General features: G+C 37.8%; 1 protein-coding gene across 13 annotated transcripts in view; it reads right to left on the reverse strand.

Annotated features, from left to right (window-relative positions):
* LOC144250108 (chromaffin granule amine transporter-like) overlaps positions 1-16,813 on the reverse strand; it is a 236,043-nt gene that overhangs the window by 128,770 nt on the left and 90,460 nt on the right. The window contains exons 9-10 of one of the 13 annotated variants that reach the window (XM_077792539.1): positions 13,133-13,232; positions 11,916-12,035 (exon numbers count right to left, since the gene is read on the reverse strand). The exons of the other annotated variants lie outside the window; for them this stretch is intronic. The gene's annotated coding sequence lies outside the window, so the exon portion shown is untranslated. The remainder of the gene's footprint in view (positions 1-11,915; positions 12,036-13,132; positions 13,233-16,813) is intronic. 13 annotated transcript variants of the gene reach the window in all.

Genomic DNA, 16,813 nt, shown 5'->3' on the forward strand with positions numbered 1-16,813 from the left:
ATATATATTGTTTATTGCTGGCAAAAATAGAGTATCATTGAATAGTTCCAAAGTTTAGAGACTTCTAAAAAAGTGGCTTTTATAGACTTTCATGAGTTGAAAACTAGTTGTATTTCTAATAGGGTGGAGCTCAGTAATCACTATGTTGCCATCAAGAAAGCCCGGCAGATGTTTGCCCAGTGGAATGAAAGAAAAAAAAAAAAAAAACCAGAATTGAGAACATCATCCAGGCAAATCAGTAGGCAACTGATTCTAGCTCGAGGCAGACAATTAATCTGTTGACGAATCTACTTTCACAGTTTGTACATAACATTTATGGACTATTATTTTAAATTCTATTTTTAAAATATTTATTATTTAGCCTTTAGTGGACACAACATCTTTATTTTATTTTATTTATTTATTTATTTTTTTTTTATGTAGTGCTGAGGATCAAACCCCATGCCTCACGCATGCTAGGTGAACGAGCTACTACTTGAGCCATAGACCCAACACTCTCTTAAATTCTTATTTCCACCTTGCTTCTTTATGATAATGAGAATTCAAATTTATGGGCAATATAGCATTCACTGAACAACTTCTCAGTCCAAATCAAGCCTTCTACTACTGTATTGTCACTGGAGTGTTATGTTAATCTTCCTACAAACGTGTGCGGAACATTTCATTGATTATGCCAATTCTTAAAGATACAAATGTGCCGAGCCCTAATATCCAGAGTACACAAAGAACTCAAAAAGTAAACATTAAGAAAACAAACAACCCAATCAACAAATGGGCCAAGGACCTGAACAGACACTTCTCAGAGAAGGATACACAATTAATCAAAAAATACACGGAAAAAAATGCTCACCATCTCTAGCAATCAGAGAAATGCAAATTAAAACCACTCTAAGATACCAAATCAGTCCACTAAGAATGGCAGCCATTAGGAAGTCAAACAACAACAAGTGCTGGCAAGGATGTGGGGGGAAAGGTACACTTGTACATTGCTGGTGCGACTGCAAATTGGTGCAGCCAATTTGGAAAGCATTATGGAGATTCCTGGGAAAGCTGGGAATGGAACCACCATTCGACCCAGCTATTCCCCTTCTCGGACTATTCCCAAAGACCTAAAAAGAGCATGCTATAGGGATACAGCTACATCAAGGTTCACAGCAGCACAATTCACAATAGCTAGAATGTGGAACCAACCTAGATGCCAGTCAATAGATGAATGGATAAGAAAATGTGGCATTTGTACACAATGGAATATTACTCAGCACTAAAAAATAACAAAACCATGGCATTTGCAGGGAAATGGATGGCATTAGAGGAGATTATGCTAAGTGAAGTTAGCCAATCCCTAGGAAAGAAATGCTGAATGTCTTCTTTCATATAAGGAGGGGGACTCAAAACAGAGCAGGCTGGAAGAGCATGAAAAGAAGACTACCAATTAGAAGGGACAAGAGGTGGGAGGGAATGGGAGAGAGAAGGGGAATTTCATGGAAATGGAAGGATACCCTCATTGTTACACACAATTACATAGAAGAGGATGTGAGGGGAAAGGGGGAAAAAAAGGAGAGAAATGAATTACAGTAGCTGGGGTAGAGAGAGATTATGGGAGGGGAGGGGACAGAAGGGGGGATAGGGAGGGAATAGGAAAGGCAGCAGAATATAACAGACACTAGTATGGCAGTATGTATAAACCTGCACGTACAGCCAATGTGATCCTGCAAACTGTACACGTGGTAAAAATAAGAATTCATACCCCACTTGAATCAAATGTATGAAATATGATATGTCAAGATCATTGTAATTTTTTTTTAAGCAACCAATAAAAATTTAAAAAAAGAAACGAGACAAGGCCCATATTAAAGAGATTTAAAAATTCTACTGAAATCTATAAGAAAATGTTTGAATGAATCATGAGGTATTAAAAGAAGTACAAACTTAATATCTTGCATAGAATTTATCACCCTATGTTTATAGACTCAAAAAGCTTTCCTTACTTTAACCTTCAACTGTGTTTTAACAAAGCCACATTATTAAGGGCTCTCTACTTCTGGCTTTATTCTTTCTTACTTAGTCTTTTCCCCCATATGAGATCCTCACCACCACAGTCGTCAATGGCTGACCTTGCATTATAATTCAAGGATCACTCTATGTAACAGCTTCTCCATTGACTGACTGTATTCAATTGCACTTCATAGCAGGAAATGTATATAACACAGCTTTATGTTGTTCACAATATCTACCACAATACCTTGTACTTTTTGGGCACTGAATATATGGATAAGGATACACTTACGAATACTGGATCCTTTTTGTCACATGTGCTCGCGAATGAGCCAGGGTTTTCCCTCCATATCCCCCATAGTTTCCAGGAATATTCCAAACATATTGAGAAGAAGAGAAATGCTTTTATTTGGATGGTCAGTTTCGAATACACTAGGTAGGTATCTCTCTCAGATAGAAATACAAAATGACAAACAGCTGTGGTCAGAGTGAACCATGCTAGAAGACCGAATCTGAGTGATCAGAAATGCCTTTCAGCAGGAGGAGCAACAACCACTGGAACCAGATTCAAGCCAAATGGGATAGGTCTTACACTGAAAAAGGATCATTATTTGTGATTTAAAACAATAAACAAACACAGAACACCTAAAGAGAAGGAGGCACCCTGCTATAATTTGGATCTGGAATGTTGCCCAAAGGTCATGTGTTGAAAGCTTGGACCCCAATCCACCAGCATTCAGAATGGACTCTACAGAAAGGTGAATTGAATCCTGAGCTCTAACCTCGTCTGTGGATCAATCCACTGATGGGTTCATGATTGGACAGGACTATCGGGAGTTGGTCAAAACTGTGGGCGGTAGGGCCTAGTTGGAGGGTAGGCCACTGGAGTTGATTCCCTGGAAGGGTACATCATATTCCTCAGTCCTCTCTTCCCCTCACCATTTCCCTGATCTCCATGAGTTGAGAAGCTCTGTTTTGAAGCCAGGCTCTCTGCCATGGTAATCTGCCTCACTTCAGGCCACAGCAATGGAGCCTGAAATTGAACCAAAATAAATATTTACTCATTTAATTTTCTCAGGTATGTTGTCAAAGTGATGAAAAAGTCTTCTAACACACACACACACACACACACACACACACACACAGGAGGAATGGTCTAAAGGGAGAAAAGGACACTTGGTATTGTTGATGCCTTCTTCAACAGTAGACACAGCTGGGGTACAGCGTGGATTCTCACTTCAGCAGATGCTAAAAGGGGCTTAAATTTTTATTTTAGTCTTTTATGAGGAGACATTGACTAACACAGGCCTGACTTCTCTCTCAGATTTGGAGATGAATAAGAAGGACCAAGAAGATTTCCTTTTCTAGCACAGGACACAAATGCAGTCACTAGTTTCTGATAGCAATCTGAGTAATTATGTCTACTTGCTCTATCTTGAAGGCAAGAGACATTATGAGGTGATTCATATGATCCTTAGAATCTATTTAACCATTAATTTTCCAAAAATTCTTCCTTTTTTAAAATTTTATTTCTGCCACCTTGGGGTTTTGTTTCCTGAACAGACATATAGAAAGAACAGCTCAAGGAAAAGAGTCTCCTGAATATGGGCTCTGGGAAGAGAGTAATGGGAGCAAACCCAAACCCCTTCTAAAGGGTAATAAGGAAAATGATCCTAAAGGAAACAAAAAGGCAAATATGAACAAAGTGGCAGCAGGCTCCATTTGTTGGCCACTTTCTCTGCACCAGCCATCAGGTGAGAACTACACACACTATGTTCTCATTTACTGTTCAACTCATGCTTGTGAGAGAGGTTTCATAAATGCATTCTGTCAGTTTAGCTCCAAAATTGCTTTGGTCCCAACTGGTCTGTCTGTTACAGCCCACGTGCTTCCTCTCTTTGCTTTGTCCCCAACTCTACAAAACTGCCTCCTCATTAACTTGTTGGAATTTAAACACCTTGGAAAGCAGGGCCTTATCTTAACTCCTTCTGATCCTTAGAGGTATGGGAATTACATTTAGGATTGTTACTCCATAGTAGAAAATTTCTCAACTTTCTATTTCGCTCTGTACTCTTGAAACCTGGATTATATTTGGCACTGATAAACAACCATAGGTGAAGTGAACATCAACCTATTGGCTCTAAAACAAATTTTTCTTAAGTGAAATTTAAGCGGAATTTTTGAGCACTTAAATAAACTTCAATCAGAATCAACAAGGACCAAATAATATTAAAATGAACTCGAAAATTTATAGATTAACAGCAAAAGTTTACTTTTGGAAAGGGTAAAGATGGTTCTTTAGTGAAATTTAATCCGTATTATAATTTGAATTCTGAGACTGATTAAGACTCTGTGATGGTTAATTTTATATGTTAACTCGTCTGGGCTACGATGCCCAGATACTTGGCCAACTTTTATTCTGGGTGTGTCTGTGCTGGTGTTATGGGGTGAGATTTACTTTTGAATCGGGGACTTTTAGTTAAATAGATTCCATTCTCTAATGTGGAGCGAGACCTCACCTCGTCAACTGAATGCAACTGAATGGGACAAAGAGCCCACCTCTCCCAGACAAGAGGGAACTGTCCAGTGAACTACCTTTGGATTTCATCTACAACATTGATTCTTCCTGGCTCCACAGCACACTGCCTTGGGACTCAAACTGGGACACTTTCCTGGGTCTCTAGCTCCTCCCAGCCAACCCTGCCCAATCCTGTGAGCCAATAGCTGACAGGCAAGTGCAGGGAAGAAGCAGAGGCCCTGCAGGGGGTGAGTGTGCTACTGGATGCCAGTCCCTGGTCAAAGCGCAGGACAGGCTTCTGAGTTTACAGGCAGGAAGGGATGATTAGTGTTGGTGGAGCCCCAGGAACCCCGCGCTCTGAGGAATTCTGAGCGCTTGGGTCATAATCGACCCCGGCAACGCCGGAGGACGTTCGGGGCAGAGAAGTGGATGGTGATGGACGCGCTTCTCAGAGCTGGTCCGATGGATCACTGAAGTGGCCACGATGTGGTCCTGGTTTGGAGGCCTGGGCTCAGGCTTGGGCCACTTCTTGGGTCAGGTGGGGAGCAGCTTGGCTTTCCTCACCGGCCAGAGCTCCACCTTCAACAGGGAGATGCTTCTGGATGACTTAGGAGACCCAGAAGCAGCTTTACATCATGGTGGGAGAAAGGAAATGGAAACTACTGATTCCACACTAAGATGTGAGAATGAAGGACCGAAAAAGTGCTGTACTGACCTGGAAGAAAAGCATGAAGCATCAGAGCTACAAATAAACCATCAGTCTGTAAGTTCCCAAAATCAACTGCCACAGAAAGAGGTAGAGATCAGCCATCCTAAAGCAGGACAGATTGTACTGCAAGATCAAATGTTCCAACTACAGGCAGCTGCTCAATCAGTACGCTCGGGAGCTTGTGGTGTACCAACAACAACTGCACCGGCTCCGCTCGGTTCCCTGGTCGGTAGTCATTTTTCAGCCTTTCGTGATGATGACACGGACTTTAGTGACATAATTTTATCACAACAAGAAACAAACAGATTACCAACTGAAGTTGCAAAACATGAATCTGAAGTTGGCCACTCGAGGCAGATTGCTGAGGCTCAGGGAACGCACCATTCTGACTCAAGTGAAATCTGCAAAGTACTAAATACTATCAAGACTCTTCAACCAAACCAAAGTCCAGACATATATGATCATCAGCATGAAATTTCAGTTTGGGAGCAGAGTTCTACTGTGGCAGAAAAGGGGAGAACCCTTCCTCAGCATTCAGCAGTGGAAGAAGTGTTCAGGCTTCAACGAGCCCTGGCTGATGCGGAGAAGGAAATCGTGAGACTAAATGGTTTAAACCAGGATAACCGTCTTGCTGAAGACAATCTGAAACTTGAAATGCACGTTGAAGCTCTAGAAAAAGAGAAGTCATCATTGAGTCAAGAAAAAGAGGAACTTCAGATGTCACTGTCAAAACTGAGCCGTGACTATCAAGTCATGAAAAACAAAGCTTCAACGGACATGAATTTGAATGTACAATTACTAGACTTAAAACTTCACTTGAAGGCAAAGGAGGAAGAACTGAATCAGACTATCAATGAAAAGAAAATGCTGATAGCTGAGTTAGAAGAACTGGATCATCGGAATCGGGAAGCTACAGAGCACATGATTTTGATACAAGATGAGCTATCAAAACAACAAAATGAAGGAGACCTTGTCATCAAGAAGTTGGAACAAGATCTAGATGATGAAAAAAAGAGAGTTCATCAACTTGAGGATGAGCAGATGAACATATCCCAAGAGCTGCATGTGCAGAAGGAGAAGTTAACTGAGAATGCACGGAGCCTCAGTGATTTGCATTTAACTAAGCAGAAGCTTGAAGGTAAAGTAGAAGATTTAGTAGATCAGCTAAATCAGTCACAAAAAAATAGTTCAAACGTCCAGCAGGAAAACCTTGGGCTTAAGGATCACATTAGACAACTTGAAGAGGAGCTGTCTGGGTTTAAGAGTAAGTATCGAGCCTCTCTGAATGAAGACTCTAACAGTCATTGTAAGGATGACATGCCTAAAGAACGAGAAGCTGAAGCTAGCAACCTAAGGCAAAATCTTTCTCAAGAGGAACAGCTCAATGAAAACTTAACGAAAGTTGCTGTTGAACTCAAGACGGAAAATGAAATGTTGATTTTAGCACGTGACGATGTAAGGCGTAAGTTGGAAGAATCTATTGCTGCTTACAATCAAATCTCTCAAGAAAAAGACACTATCACGGAGACTCTCAAAAGAGACAAAGAAGAGACTGAAGCCAAACTGCACCAGGCAGAAAAAAGACTGTTGGAAGAAGCAAATAATCACAGGCAGACTATTCAGGAACTCTCCAATGCACATGATTGGAATACCTCGGCCTTAAAGCTGAAACACGAATGTGCAGTTCAACTCAATCAAGAGAAGGACTTTGAAATAGCAGGACTCAAAAAGAATATTGAGCAAATGACTGCTGATGAAAAAGAAACTGAGGAAATTTTGGCATCTTACATAGAAGAACAGGAGCGATTGATACAAGTCATAAATGAGAAAGAAGTTTTTATTGAAAAACTCGAAGAAAAAAGTTCACAACTACAAAAGGATTTAGATAAGTGTTCTCAGGCCTTAAGAGAAAATGAAACTTTAAGGCAATCCGTTGAAAGAAAGGACAGAAGTCTTACCTACATGAGAGCAGAAAACAACTATCTGCGAGTAGAACTGGAAATATTTACGCAACCTGTACCAGTGGCTGAGCCTGAAGCTCTTGATGCTATCACAGAACTAGAATTGGAGGTATCTCAACTGAACATAGTCAAAAATCATCTGGAAGATGAAATTCAAGACCATCTGAATATAATTGAAAATCAAAACCAGCATAAAATGCAACTACTTCAGTCTTTACAGGAGCAGAAGGAGGAAATGCATGAATTTAAGTACAAGTATGAGCAGATGAATGCTGCGCATAGCCAGTTAATTTTAGAAAGAGAGGAGGAAATTAAGAACTTGCAGAAAACTGTTGAAGAACTAAAAGCCCAGTTGCCTGGAGAGAGAGGAGACGCTCAAACACTGAATTCTGATATTTTTCAAGAGACCAAAGTAAAAATCCTAAGAGAAAACGAGGTTCAACACTTCCAAGAAGAAGAGAAAGCTCTGCATTCTGCTGAACTAGCCAAAGAAAAACAGTCAATAGCTGAATGGAAGAACAAGGCCGAAAAGCTAGAAGGAGAAGTAACATCACTGCAGGAACGTTTGGATCAAGCGAATGCTCTGTGGGATTCTGCTTCCAGACTGAGAGAAGACTTAGATCTCAAGGAAGAGCAGATGGCAGAACTGAAAAAACAAAACGAGCTCCGAAAAGAAATGTTGGACCACGCACAACAGAAATTGTCGACTTTGGTCAACAGCGCAGAAGGAAAAGTGGACAAAGTCCTCATGCGAAACCTTCTAATCGCTCATTTCCAAACAACAAAAGGCAAACGTCGTCGTGAAGTATTGCAGTTGATGGGGAGCATCCTGGACGTTCCAGAGGACGAAATGGAGCACTTGTTGAATAAAGATTATGGTGGTGTCAGAAAGTGGATGAGGAGTTGCCTTGGAGGGGCTTCAACAAGTGTCCCCAGCACACCTCCGAAACCAAATCAACAACCCCAACCCGTGCTTCAGAGTTCTTTTTCAGAACCCCTTTACCAGGAAATGTTAAAGATGGAGCCAAATTAAGAGCTGGCAGAAGCACCAACGGGAATCCACTCTTGGTCCCACGTTCTGCAGCGGTGCCTCTTAGTAACCTCGCTGGAGTTGGACTTGGTGGACCTGGGCGTCCTCTTTTCACACCCATTGCAGATTTCATGCCCACCTTTACACCGTCGCCAGTGTCCCTGCACAACAGGGCCAGAGCTGTACTCCAGGATCTTCTAAATATTTAGCATTATTCTAAAGAAGCCATAACCCTTTTTGATGTTTTACAGCATGGCCTTTTGAAAAAGCACGCATGTGCTTGTAGACAAAAAGAGAAAGCAAAACAGCTGGTATATGTAAGTGTATGGCTACTAGGTATTTTATTTTATTTCTTTAGTTGTTGTTGTTGTTGTGATTTTTTGCTATAGTACTTTTTAAAAAATTTGTTTTGTTTTTTGTAGCACTTTTTGTTTATAGAATTTTGTTCCAATGTAGCAGATAATCATCACCAGTTATCAATTCTGATGTACTTTTGTGAGCCACTGTACAGAGCAGCCTTCTTGAACCACTAGTTCCAACCTCACTTAATGGCATTAAGATAAAAACGATACATGCAATCACAGGAAACAAGAGAAATCCAACCCATGAGAAGGATGTCTCAGATTCAGAGTACATGAAAACCAAATATAATGTTGCAAAACGTTGAGAATATTTAGTTTATCCAAGATAACATTGTACAACTACCAAGCGAAAATTCCAATGGGGAGGACCTAAACAGGAAGCTTAGTGGATAAATTCTAAGATGCTTTGAATCCAAATTCTATGACCCCTATCCATTTTGCTGATTTCCATTTCTCTACGAAAGTCACTTCACATTAATTCAGTTTTCCAGATGATAAATATGTCCAGAAGGAAGAGTATTTTTATGAGGCAACCCCGCCCGAAGTGGGATCACATGATCCATTGCCAATGGAAAAGTTAATTAGTAAGAATGTATCATTAAATATCTGGACTGCTTATCTACATACTATTGGGGGCTCTACAATCATTCTTATAAACACATTTTATAAAACATTTGATCAAAACAAGTTGGGGAGAGAAATAAGCTGACAACAGTTTTTGGAAGATGAAAAGCTTTACAACAGGAGTAGTTATAACCTTTTGATAAATTAAGGTAAAAGATGAATCAAAAGTTTCTAGCTTAAGTAGGTGAAATCAGAGAAGCGAAAAAGCAGATTGCATAGCACATACTTCTCTGACACCCGTAGTTTCTAAAACCATTCAGAACGTTTTTATTAAAATTAATTTAAACAAAATTTAATATGTTTTTAAATATAAATTATACTATCATTTAATATAAATTAATCTAATTTAAATCAATCTAATTTAAATTAATTTTATTAGTAGTATTATTTAAATTTCTTTTATTAATACTATGGTTTGATTTAAATTCATTTTATTAATTGATATTGTTTATTAACTTATGTTAAATTATAGTATGATTTATATTTAAAAATTCATTAAATTTTATTTAAATTAATACAATTTTACAAAGTAAATTTAACATAATATAGGTTGAATTATTTAATATTGACTATATAATTTAATATAAATGTCAATAAAGTTAATTTTAATAAAAATGCTCTTAGTTGTTTTGGAAATTACAGGTGGCAGTGAAGTATTAGCAATATTATCTTCTTTTTTCTCCTCTTTGATTTTACCTAACTTAAGCTAGAACCTTTTGGTTTATCTTTTGCTTTACTTTACAAAAATAAAAAAAAAGGAAGAAAAACACCTAGTAGCTACACACATATCGGCTTTTCCTTTCTTATTTCTAAATTTCACCTTAACATTTACATTATTTTACCAAAATTAAGATGCCATCAGTTGTTAGGCATGAACAAAATCACTGAAACAACAACTGGAGGACGCATCCCAAAGTCACATTGGCCAAGTATTCAAAACATATAAATGTCTGAGAACCGATGAGCTCTGATAGTAAAGTTTCCCACCTATGAAAAGTTTCCCAATGCTATGGAAAATGATGACATTTCTCTTTTTGTGTTTTTTAAGCTGAGAACCAACCTAAGGTATGTTATCAGAAATTGTATGTAACTCAAGTCTTTAAATTTCTTATTTTTCCTGTACTGCAGACAAAGAGGCTCACAATTCCTTGAGCTCTACTAGCATTTTAGTGACAGGAAAAAATTCAATGATGCATAGTTGTTTATTTGCATTCAATGTCTATCAATCTTACATACTTTGGGAAGGGTCACAAGCCACGGCCCTTATGCCTCCTGCTCTATTTCAAAGCCTCCAGCATCAGTTGCAACAATTCTAGGAAACACTGGGAATACTCTATGGTACAAAATGCACAATTACTTTTATTTGAAAGCATCTCTAAGACATGAGTCATTAGGTGACTTTCTTGTTCTAAGTAAATTTACTGAATTATTATTAAGTGATAACACGGTAAGCCAAAATGAAAAATGAAAGCATATGCTTCAAATCAGAGCAAGGAAGAAATAAGAAGGTATGATGTGTGGTAAAAATACACGAACATGCAAATATTATCCAGCCTTCTTACGTCAAATGTCCTCTCTTTTATTTATTTATTTTTTGGAGGTTACATTCTTGCATGATATGCATGGAACAACTTTTGGGGGGATACGATCAGAAATTCAGCACTAAAATCTGCCTTCCTGTAACATCACACGGCTTACTCCCGAGAAGAATATCAAAGTATATATTTGGCTTCGACTTGCCAAATTACTTGGAATCTTATTCCAGTAGACTTCACACGGTTGGGAAAAGCAGAGTTCAGATTTGTCATGAGAGATTTTTATATATTCTGCTCACTCCATTGTGTCTAGGTGAGCCTTTGGGTTTCAATGCCTGGAAACACACTTCTTATATTTCAGAATTGAAGAGCTCTTGGAAACGGCGACCTCACTGCATTCTTGAGAAAAATATGTTATACAGGTACTCAGAAAATTACAAAGATTAATCTAGATCCAAGGTTTTTTTAAGACAAGGGGTTTAATGGAGAACACAGCAAGATAGCCTTAGAAATTTCATACTCCCTGCATTCTTAGGAAAAGCTGCTATATTGTAAAGAATAACACCAAACAGAAAAGTTCCTAAGAAAATATTGTGCTTTCAGTTTCCTTGTCTCATAAATTTTATTAAAGTTTCATTAAAGACCCTGTATTTGCTAGCCTTTTTATTAAATACTTTTTTGAGATATTCTATTAATGTCTATGACTGGATTTTATTTGGTCTCACATGAATGTCGCTCCCTGTGACAAAGGGTACATGGGAGGCAGGCAGGATCAGCCTGTCCTCTCCGAGGCACCAGCTGTCCGAACCAGGCTCTGACAGAGGTAGTGAAGGGCACTAGCGTCTCCTGGACTGAGCGAGAGGGTAAGTATCTGAGTGATATTAATTGTGTATAAATGCCACATTTTTTTTTTTATGCATTCATCTACTAAGTTGTTTCCACAATTTAGCTAATGTGAATTTTGCTGCTATAAACATTGATGCGGCTGTGTCCCTGTAGTATGCAGTTTTTAAGTCCTTTGGGTATAGACCAAAAAAGAGGGATAGCTAGGTCAAATGGTGGTTCTATTCCCAAATTTCCAAGGAATCGCCAAACTGCTTTCCATATTGGCTGCACCAATCTACAGTCCCACCGACAGTGTAGGAGTGTACATTTTTCCTGAAATCCTCACCAACACTTACTGTTGTTGTCTTCATCATAGCTGCCATTTTCAAAAATCGCTGACATTCTAACTGGAGGGAGGTGCAATTAAACCCCTATCTCTCACCATGCACAAAACTCCACTCAAATGAATCAAGGACCTAGGAATCAAACCAGAGACCTTGCATGTAACAGAAGAAAAAGTAGGCCCTAATTCCAATCATATGGGATTAGTCCCAAAATTCCTTAATAAGACTCCTATAGCACAAGAATTAAAATCAAGTATCAATAAATGAGATAGATTCAAACTAAAAAAGTTTCTTCTCCACAAAACAAACAATCTGGGAGGTGAATAGGGATCCTACATCTTGGGAGAAAAGTTTTGCCCCATCACACATCAGATAGAGCACTAATCTCTAGGGTATAGAAAGAACTCACAAATCTAAATACACACACACACACACACACACACACACACACACACACAAATAAATAAATAAATAAATAAATAAATAAATGAATGGATGGATGAACGAACGAATAAATAAATAAATAAATAAAATAAAATAACCCATTCAATAAATGGGCCACGGACCTGAACAGACACTTCTCCCAAGATGATATAAAATTAATCAACAAATTTATGCAAATATGCTCATCATCACTAGCACTTAGAGAAGTGAAAATCAAAACTACACTAAGATTTGAGGTTCAATCTTAAAGGCTGAAAATGAGCATGTTTCACCTCTCTTTCTCCTTCTACCACCAAATCCTCATAGAAATTAGAAAAGGACATTTGAAATGCTCAGTGATCCAAAATAAGAATGAGAATTTCAAGGACTGAACACAAAAATAGATTATGAAAGAGTAGATCAAGTTGAAAAGACAAAAGCAAACATAGAACGTGCAAGGAAACAGTTCACTTGCAGAAGCTGAGAGGTAACAGGCTGCTTCATGCTTTCAGTATTACATACCAGGGATCACAGAGCACAGGACAACAATAAGATAGTTATCTGGGGTACCACACCGTGGGGTACATAGAGCAAAAACATGGGAAACCCTGCAGAATAAAAGGCATCAACTGAACATCCCTCTCTCAGAACCCAAACAAGGAACCACCAACAAGCAGGGAGGGATAGAGAAGAGCTGTGTAATGCACTTAAGAAGCCTGACTGAGGAGCTATACCAAGAAGTTGTACCATGCACACAAAACTACATATCATGTTCAAACACACAGGCTACAGCCACCAAAATTTACCGTGCCCTAGACCACAATGAAAACGCCAGCCAATTCCGTAAAGGTGTTATCACACAGGCTGCAATTCTTTGTGCATCTAAAATTAGAAGAATTTTGACTCCTCAAAAAAAAAAAAAAAAAATTCCATATACAATGAAATTAGGGCCATAGAAACAATTCCAAATAATTGTTAGATTAAAGCAAAAATCAAGATGGAATTAAATTAAAATACTATAATGGCAGAAGCAACAGGGATTTAGATATATGTATTTGAAAAGAGATTGAAATCAAACGGCATATGCTTTTAACATAAAAACATAAGAAAATACCTGGATACTGGATAAAATAATGTAAATGTTAAGGCAAAATTTAGAAAAAAAAAAAAAAAAAAAAAAAGGAAAAGCTGATGTTTGTAGCTACTGGGTGTTTTGTCTTCCCATTTTTATCTTGGTAAATTAAGATAAAAGATAAACAAAAGTTTCTAGCTTAAGTTAGGCAAAATGAGAGAGCAGACAAAAGTAGAATATATAGCTAATATTTCTCTGATACCTGTAGTTTCTAAAACCACTAAGTGGATTTTTATTAAAATTAATCTTATTAATATTTTTATTATATAGTTAATATTAAATGATTTAATCTATATTAAATGTTATTTAAATTGACTTTGTTAAATTGTATTAATTTAAATGAAATTTAATGAATTTTTAGTATACTGATTTTAAGTCCTTTAGTTATAAACCAATGAGTGGGACAGCTGGGTCAAATGGTGCTTCCGATCCCAGTTTTCCGAGGAATTTTCATACTGCTTTTCAGACTGGCTGCATCAATTTGCAGTGCCACCAGCAATGTATACGTGTACCTTTTTCCCCCACATCCTCGCCAACATTTACTGTTGCTTATATTCTTGATGATTGCCATTCTGATTGAAGTGAGATGAAATCTTAGAGTAGTTTTGATTTGCATCTCTCTCATTACTAGTGAAGTTGAACATTTTTTCATATATTTATTGACTGATTGTATTGCTTCTTCTGTGAAGTGTCTGTTCAATACCTTGCCCTTTACATTAAAATAAATATATATATATATATATATATATATATATATATATATATATATATATATATATATATATATATATATATATATATTGTTTATTGCTGGCAAAAATAGAGTATCATTGAATAGTTCCAAAGTTTAGAGACTTCTAAAAAAGTGGCTTTTATAGACTTTCATGAGTTGAAAACTAGTTGTATTTCTAATAGGGTGGAGCTCAGTAATCACTATGTTGCCATCAAGAAAGCCCGGCAGATGTTTGCCCAGTGGAATGAAAGAAAAAAAAAAAAAAAAAAAAAAACCAGAATTGAGAACATCATCCAGGCAAATCAGTAGGCAACTGATTCTAGCTCGAGGCAGACAATTAATCTGTTGACGAATCTACTTTCACAGTTTGTACATAACATTTATGGACTATTATTTTAAATTCTATTTTTAAAATATTTATTATTTAGCCTTTCGTGGACACAACATCTTTATTTTATTTTATTTATTTATTTATTTATTTTTTATGTAGTGCTGAGGATCAAACCCCATGCCTCACGCATGCTAGGTGAACGAGCTACTACTTGAGCCATAGACCCAACACTCTCTTAAATTCTTATTTCCACCTTGCTTCTTTATGATAATGAGAATTCAAATTTATGGGCAATATAGCATTCACTGAACAACTTCTCAGTCCAAATCAAGCCTTCTACTACTGTATTGTCACTGGAGTGTTATGTTAATCTTCCTACAAACGTGTGCGGAACATTTCATTGATTATGCCAATTCTTAAAGATACAAATGTGCCGAGCCCTAATATCCAGAGTACACAAAGAACTCAAAAAGTAAACATTAAGAAAACAAACAACCCAATCAACAAATGGGCCAAGGACCTGAACAGACACTTCTCAGAGAAGGATACACAATTAATCAAAAAATACACGGAAAAAAATGCTCACCATCTCTAGCAATCAGAGAAATGCAAATTAAAACCACTCTAAGATACCAAATCAGTCCACTAAGAATGGCAGCCATTAGGAAGTCAAACAACAACAAGTGCTGGCAAGGATGTGGGGGGAAAGGTACACTTGTACATTGCTGGTGCGACTGCAAATTGGTGCAGCCAATTTGGAAAGCATTATGGAGATTCCTGGGAAAGCTGGGAATGGAACCACCATTCGACCCAGCTATTCCCCTTCTCGGACTATTCCCAAAGACCTAAAAAGAGCATGCTATAGGGATACAGCTACATCAAGGTTCACAGCAGCACAATTCACAATAGCTAGAATGTGGAACCAACCTAGATGCCAGTCAATAGATGAATGGATAAGAAAATGTGGCATTTGTACACAATGGAATATTACTCAGCACTAAAAAATAACAAAACCATGGCATTTGCAGGGAAATGGATGGCATTAGAGGAGATTATGCTAAGTGAAGTTAGCCAATCCCTAGGAAAGAAATGCTGAATGTCTTCTTTCATATAAGGAGGGGGACTCAAAACAGAGCAGGCTGGAAGAGCATGAAAAGAAGACTACCAATTAGAAGGGACAAGAGGTGGGAGGGAATGGGAGAGAGAAGGGGAATTTCATGGAAATGGAAGGATACCCTCATTGTTACACACAATTACATAGAAGAGGATGTGAGGGGAAAGGGGGAAAAAAAGGAGAGAAATGAATTACAGTAGCTGGGGTAGAGAGAGATTATGGGAGGGGAGGGGACAGAAGGGGGGATAGGGAGGGAATAGGAAAGGCAGCAGAATATAACAGACACTAGTATGGCAGTATGTATAAACCTGCACGTACAGCCAATGTGATCCTGCAAACTGTACACGTGGTAAAAATAAGAATTCATACCCCACTTGAATCAAATGTATGAAATATGATATGTCAAGATCATTGTAATTTTTTTTTAAGCAACCAATAAAAATTTAAAAAAAGAAACGAGACAAGGCCCATATTAAAGAGATTTAAAAATTCTACTGAAATCTATAAGAAAATGTTTGAATGAATCATGAGGTATTAAAAGAAGTACAAACTTAATATCTTGCATAGAATTTATCACCCTATGTTTATAGACTCAAAAAGCTTTCCTTACTTTAACCTTCAACTGTGTTTTAACAAAGCCACATTATTAAGGGCTCTCTACTTCTGGCTTTATTCTTTCTTACTTAGTCTTTTCCCCCATATGAGATCCTCACCACCACAGTCGTCAATGGCTGACCTTGCATTATAATTCAAGGATCACTCTATGTAACAGCTTCTCCATTGACTGACTGTATTCAATTGCACTTCATAGCAGGAAATGTATATAACACAGCTTTATGTTGTTCACAATATCTACCACAATACCTTGTACTTTTTGGGCACTGAATATATGGATAAGGATACACTTACGAATACTGGATCCTTTTTGTCACATGTGCTCGCGAATGAGCCAGGGTTTTCCCTCCATATCCCCCATAGTTTCCAGGAATATTCCAAACATATTGAGAAGAAGAGAAATGCTTTTATTTGGATGGTCAGTTTCGAATACACTAGGTAGGTATCTCTCTCAGATAGAAATACAAAATGACAAACAGCTGTGGTCAGAGTGAACCATGCTAGAAGACCGAATCTGAGTGATCAGAAATGCCTTTCAGCAGGAGGAGCAACAACCACTGGA

Source organism: Urocitellus parryii, chromosome 14 (assembly GCF_045843805.1).
Source record: "Urocitellus parryii isolate mUroPar1 chromosome 14, mUroPar1.hap1, whole genome shotgun sequence".
NCBI classification, from domain to species: domain Eukaryota; kingdom Metazoa; phylum Chordata; class Mammalia; order Rodentia; family Sciuridae; genus Urocitellus; species Urocitellus parryii.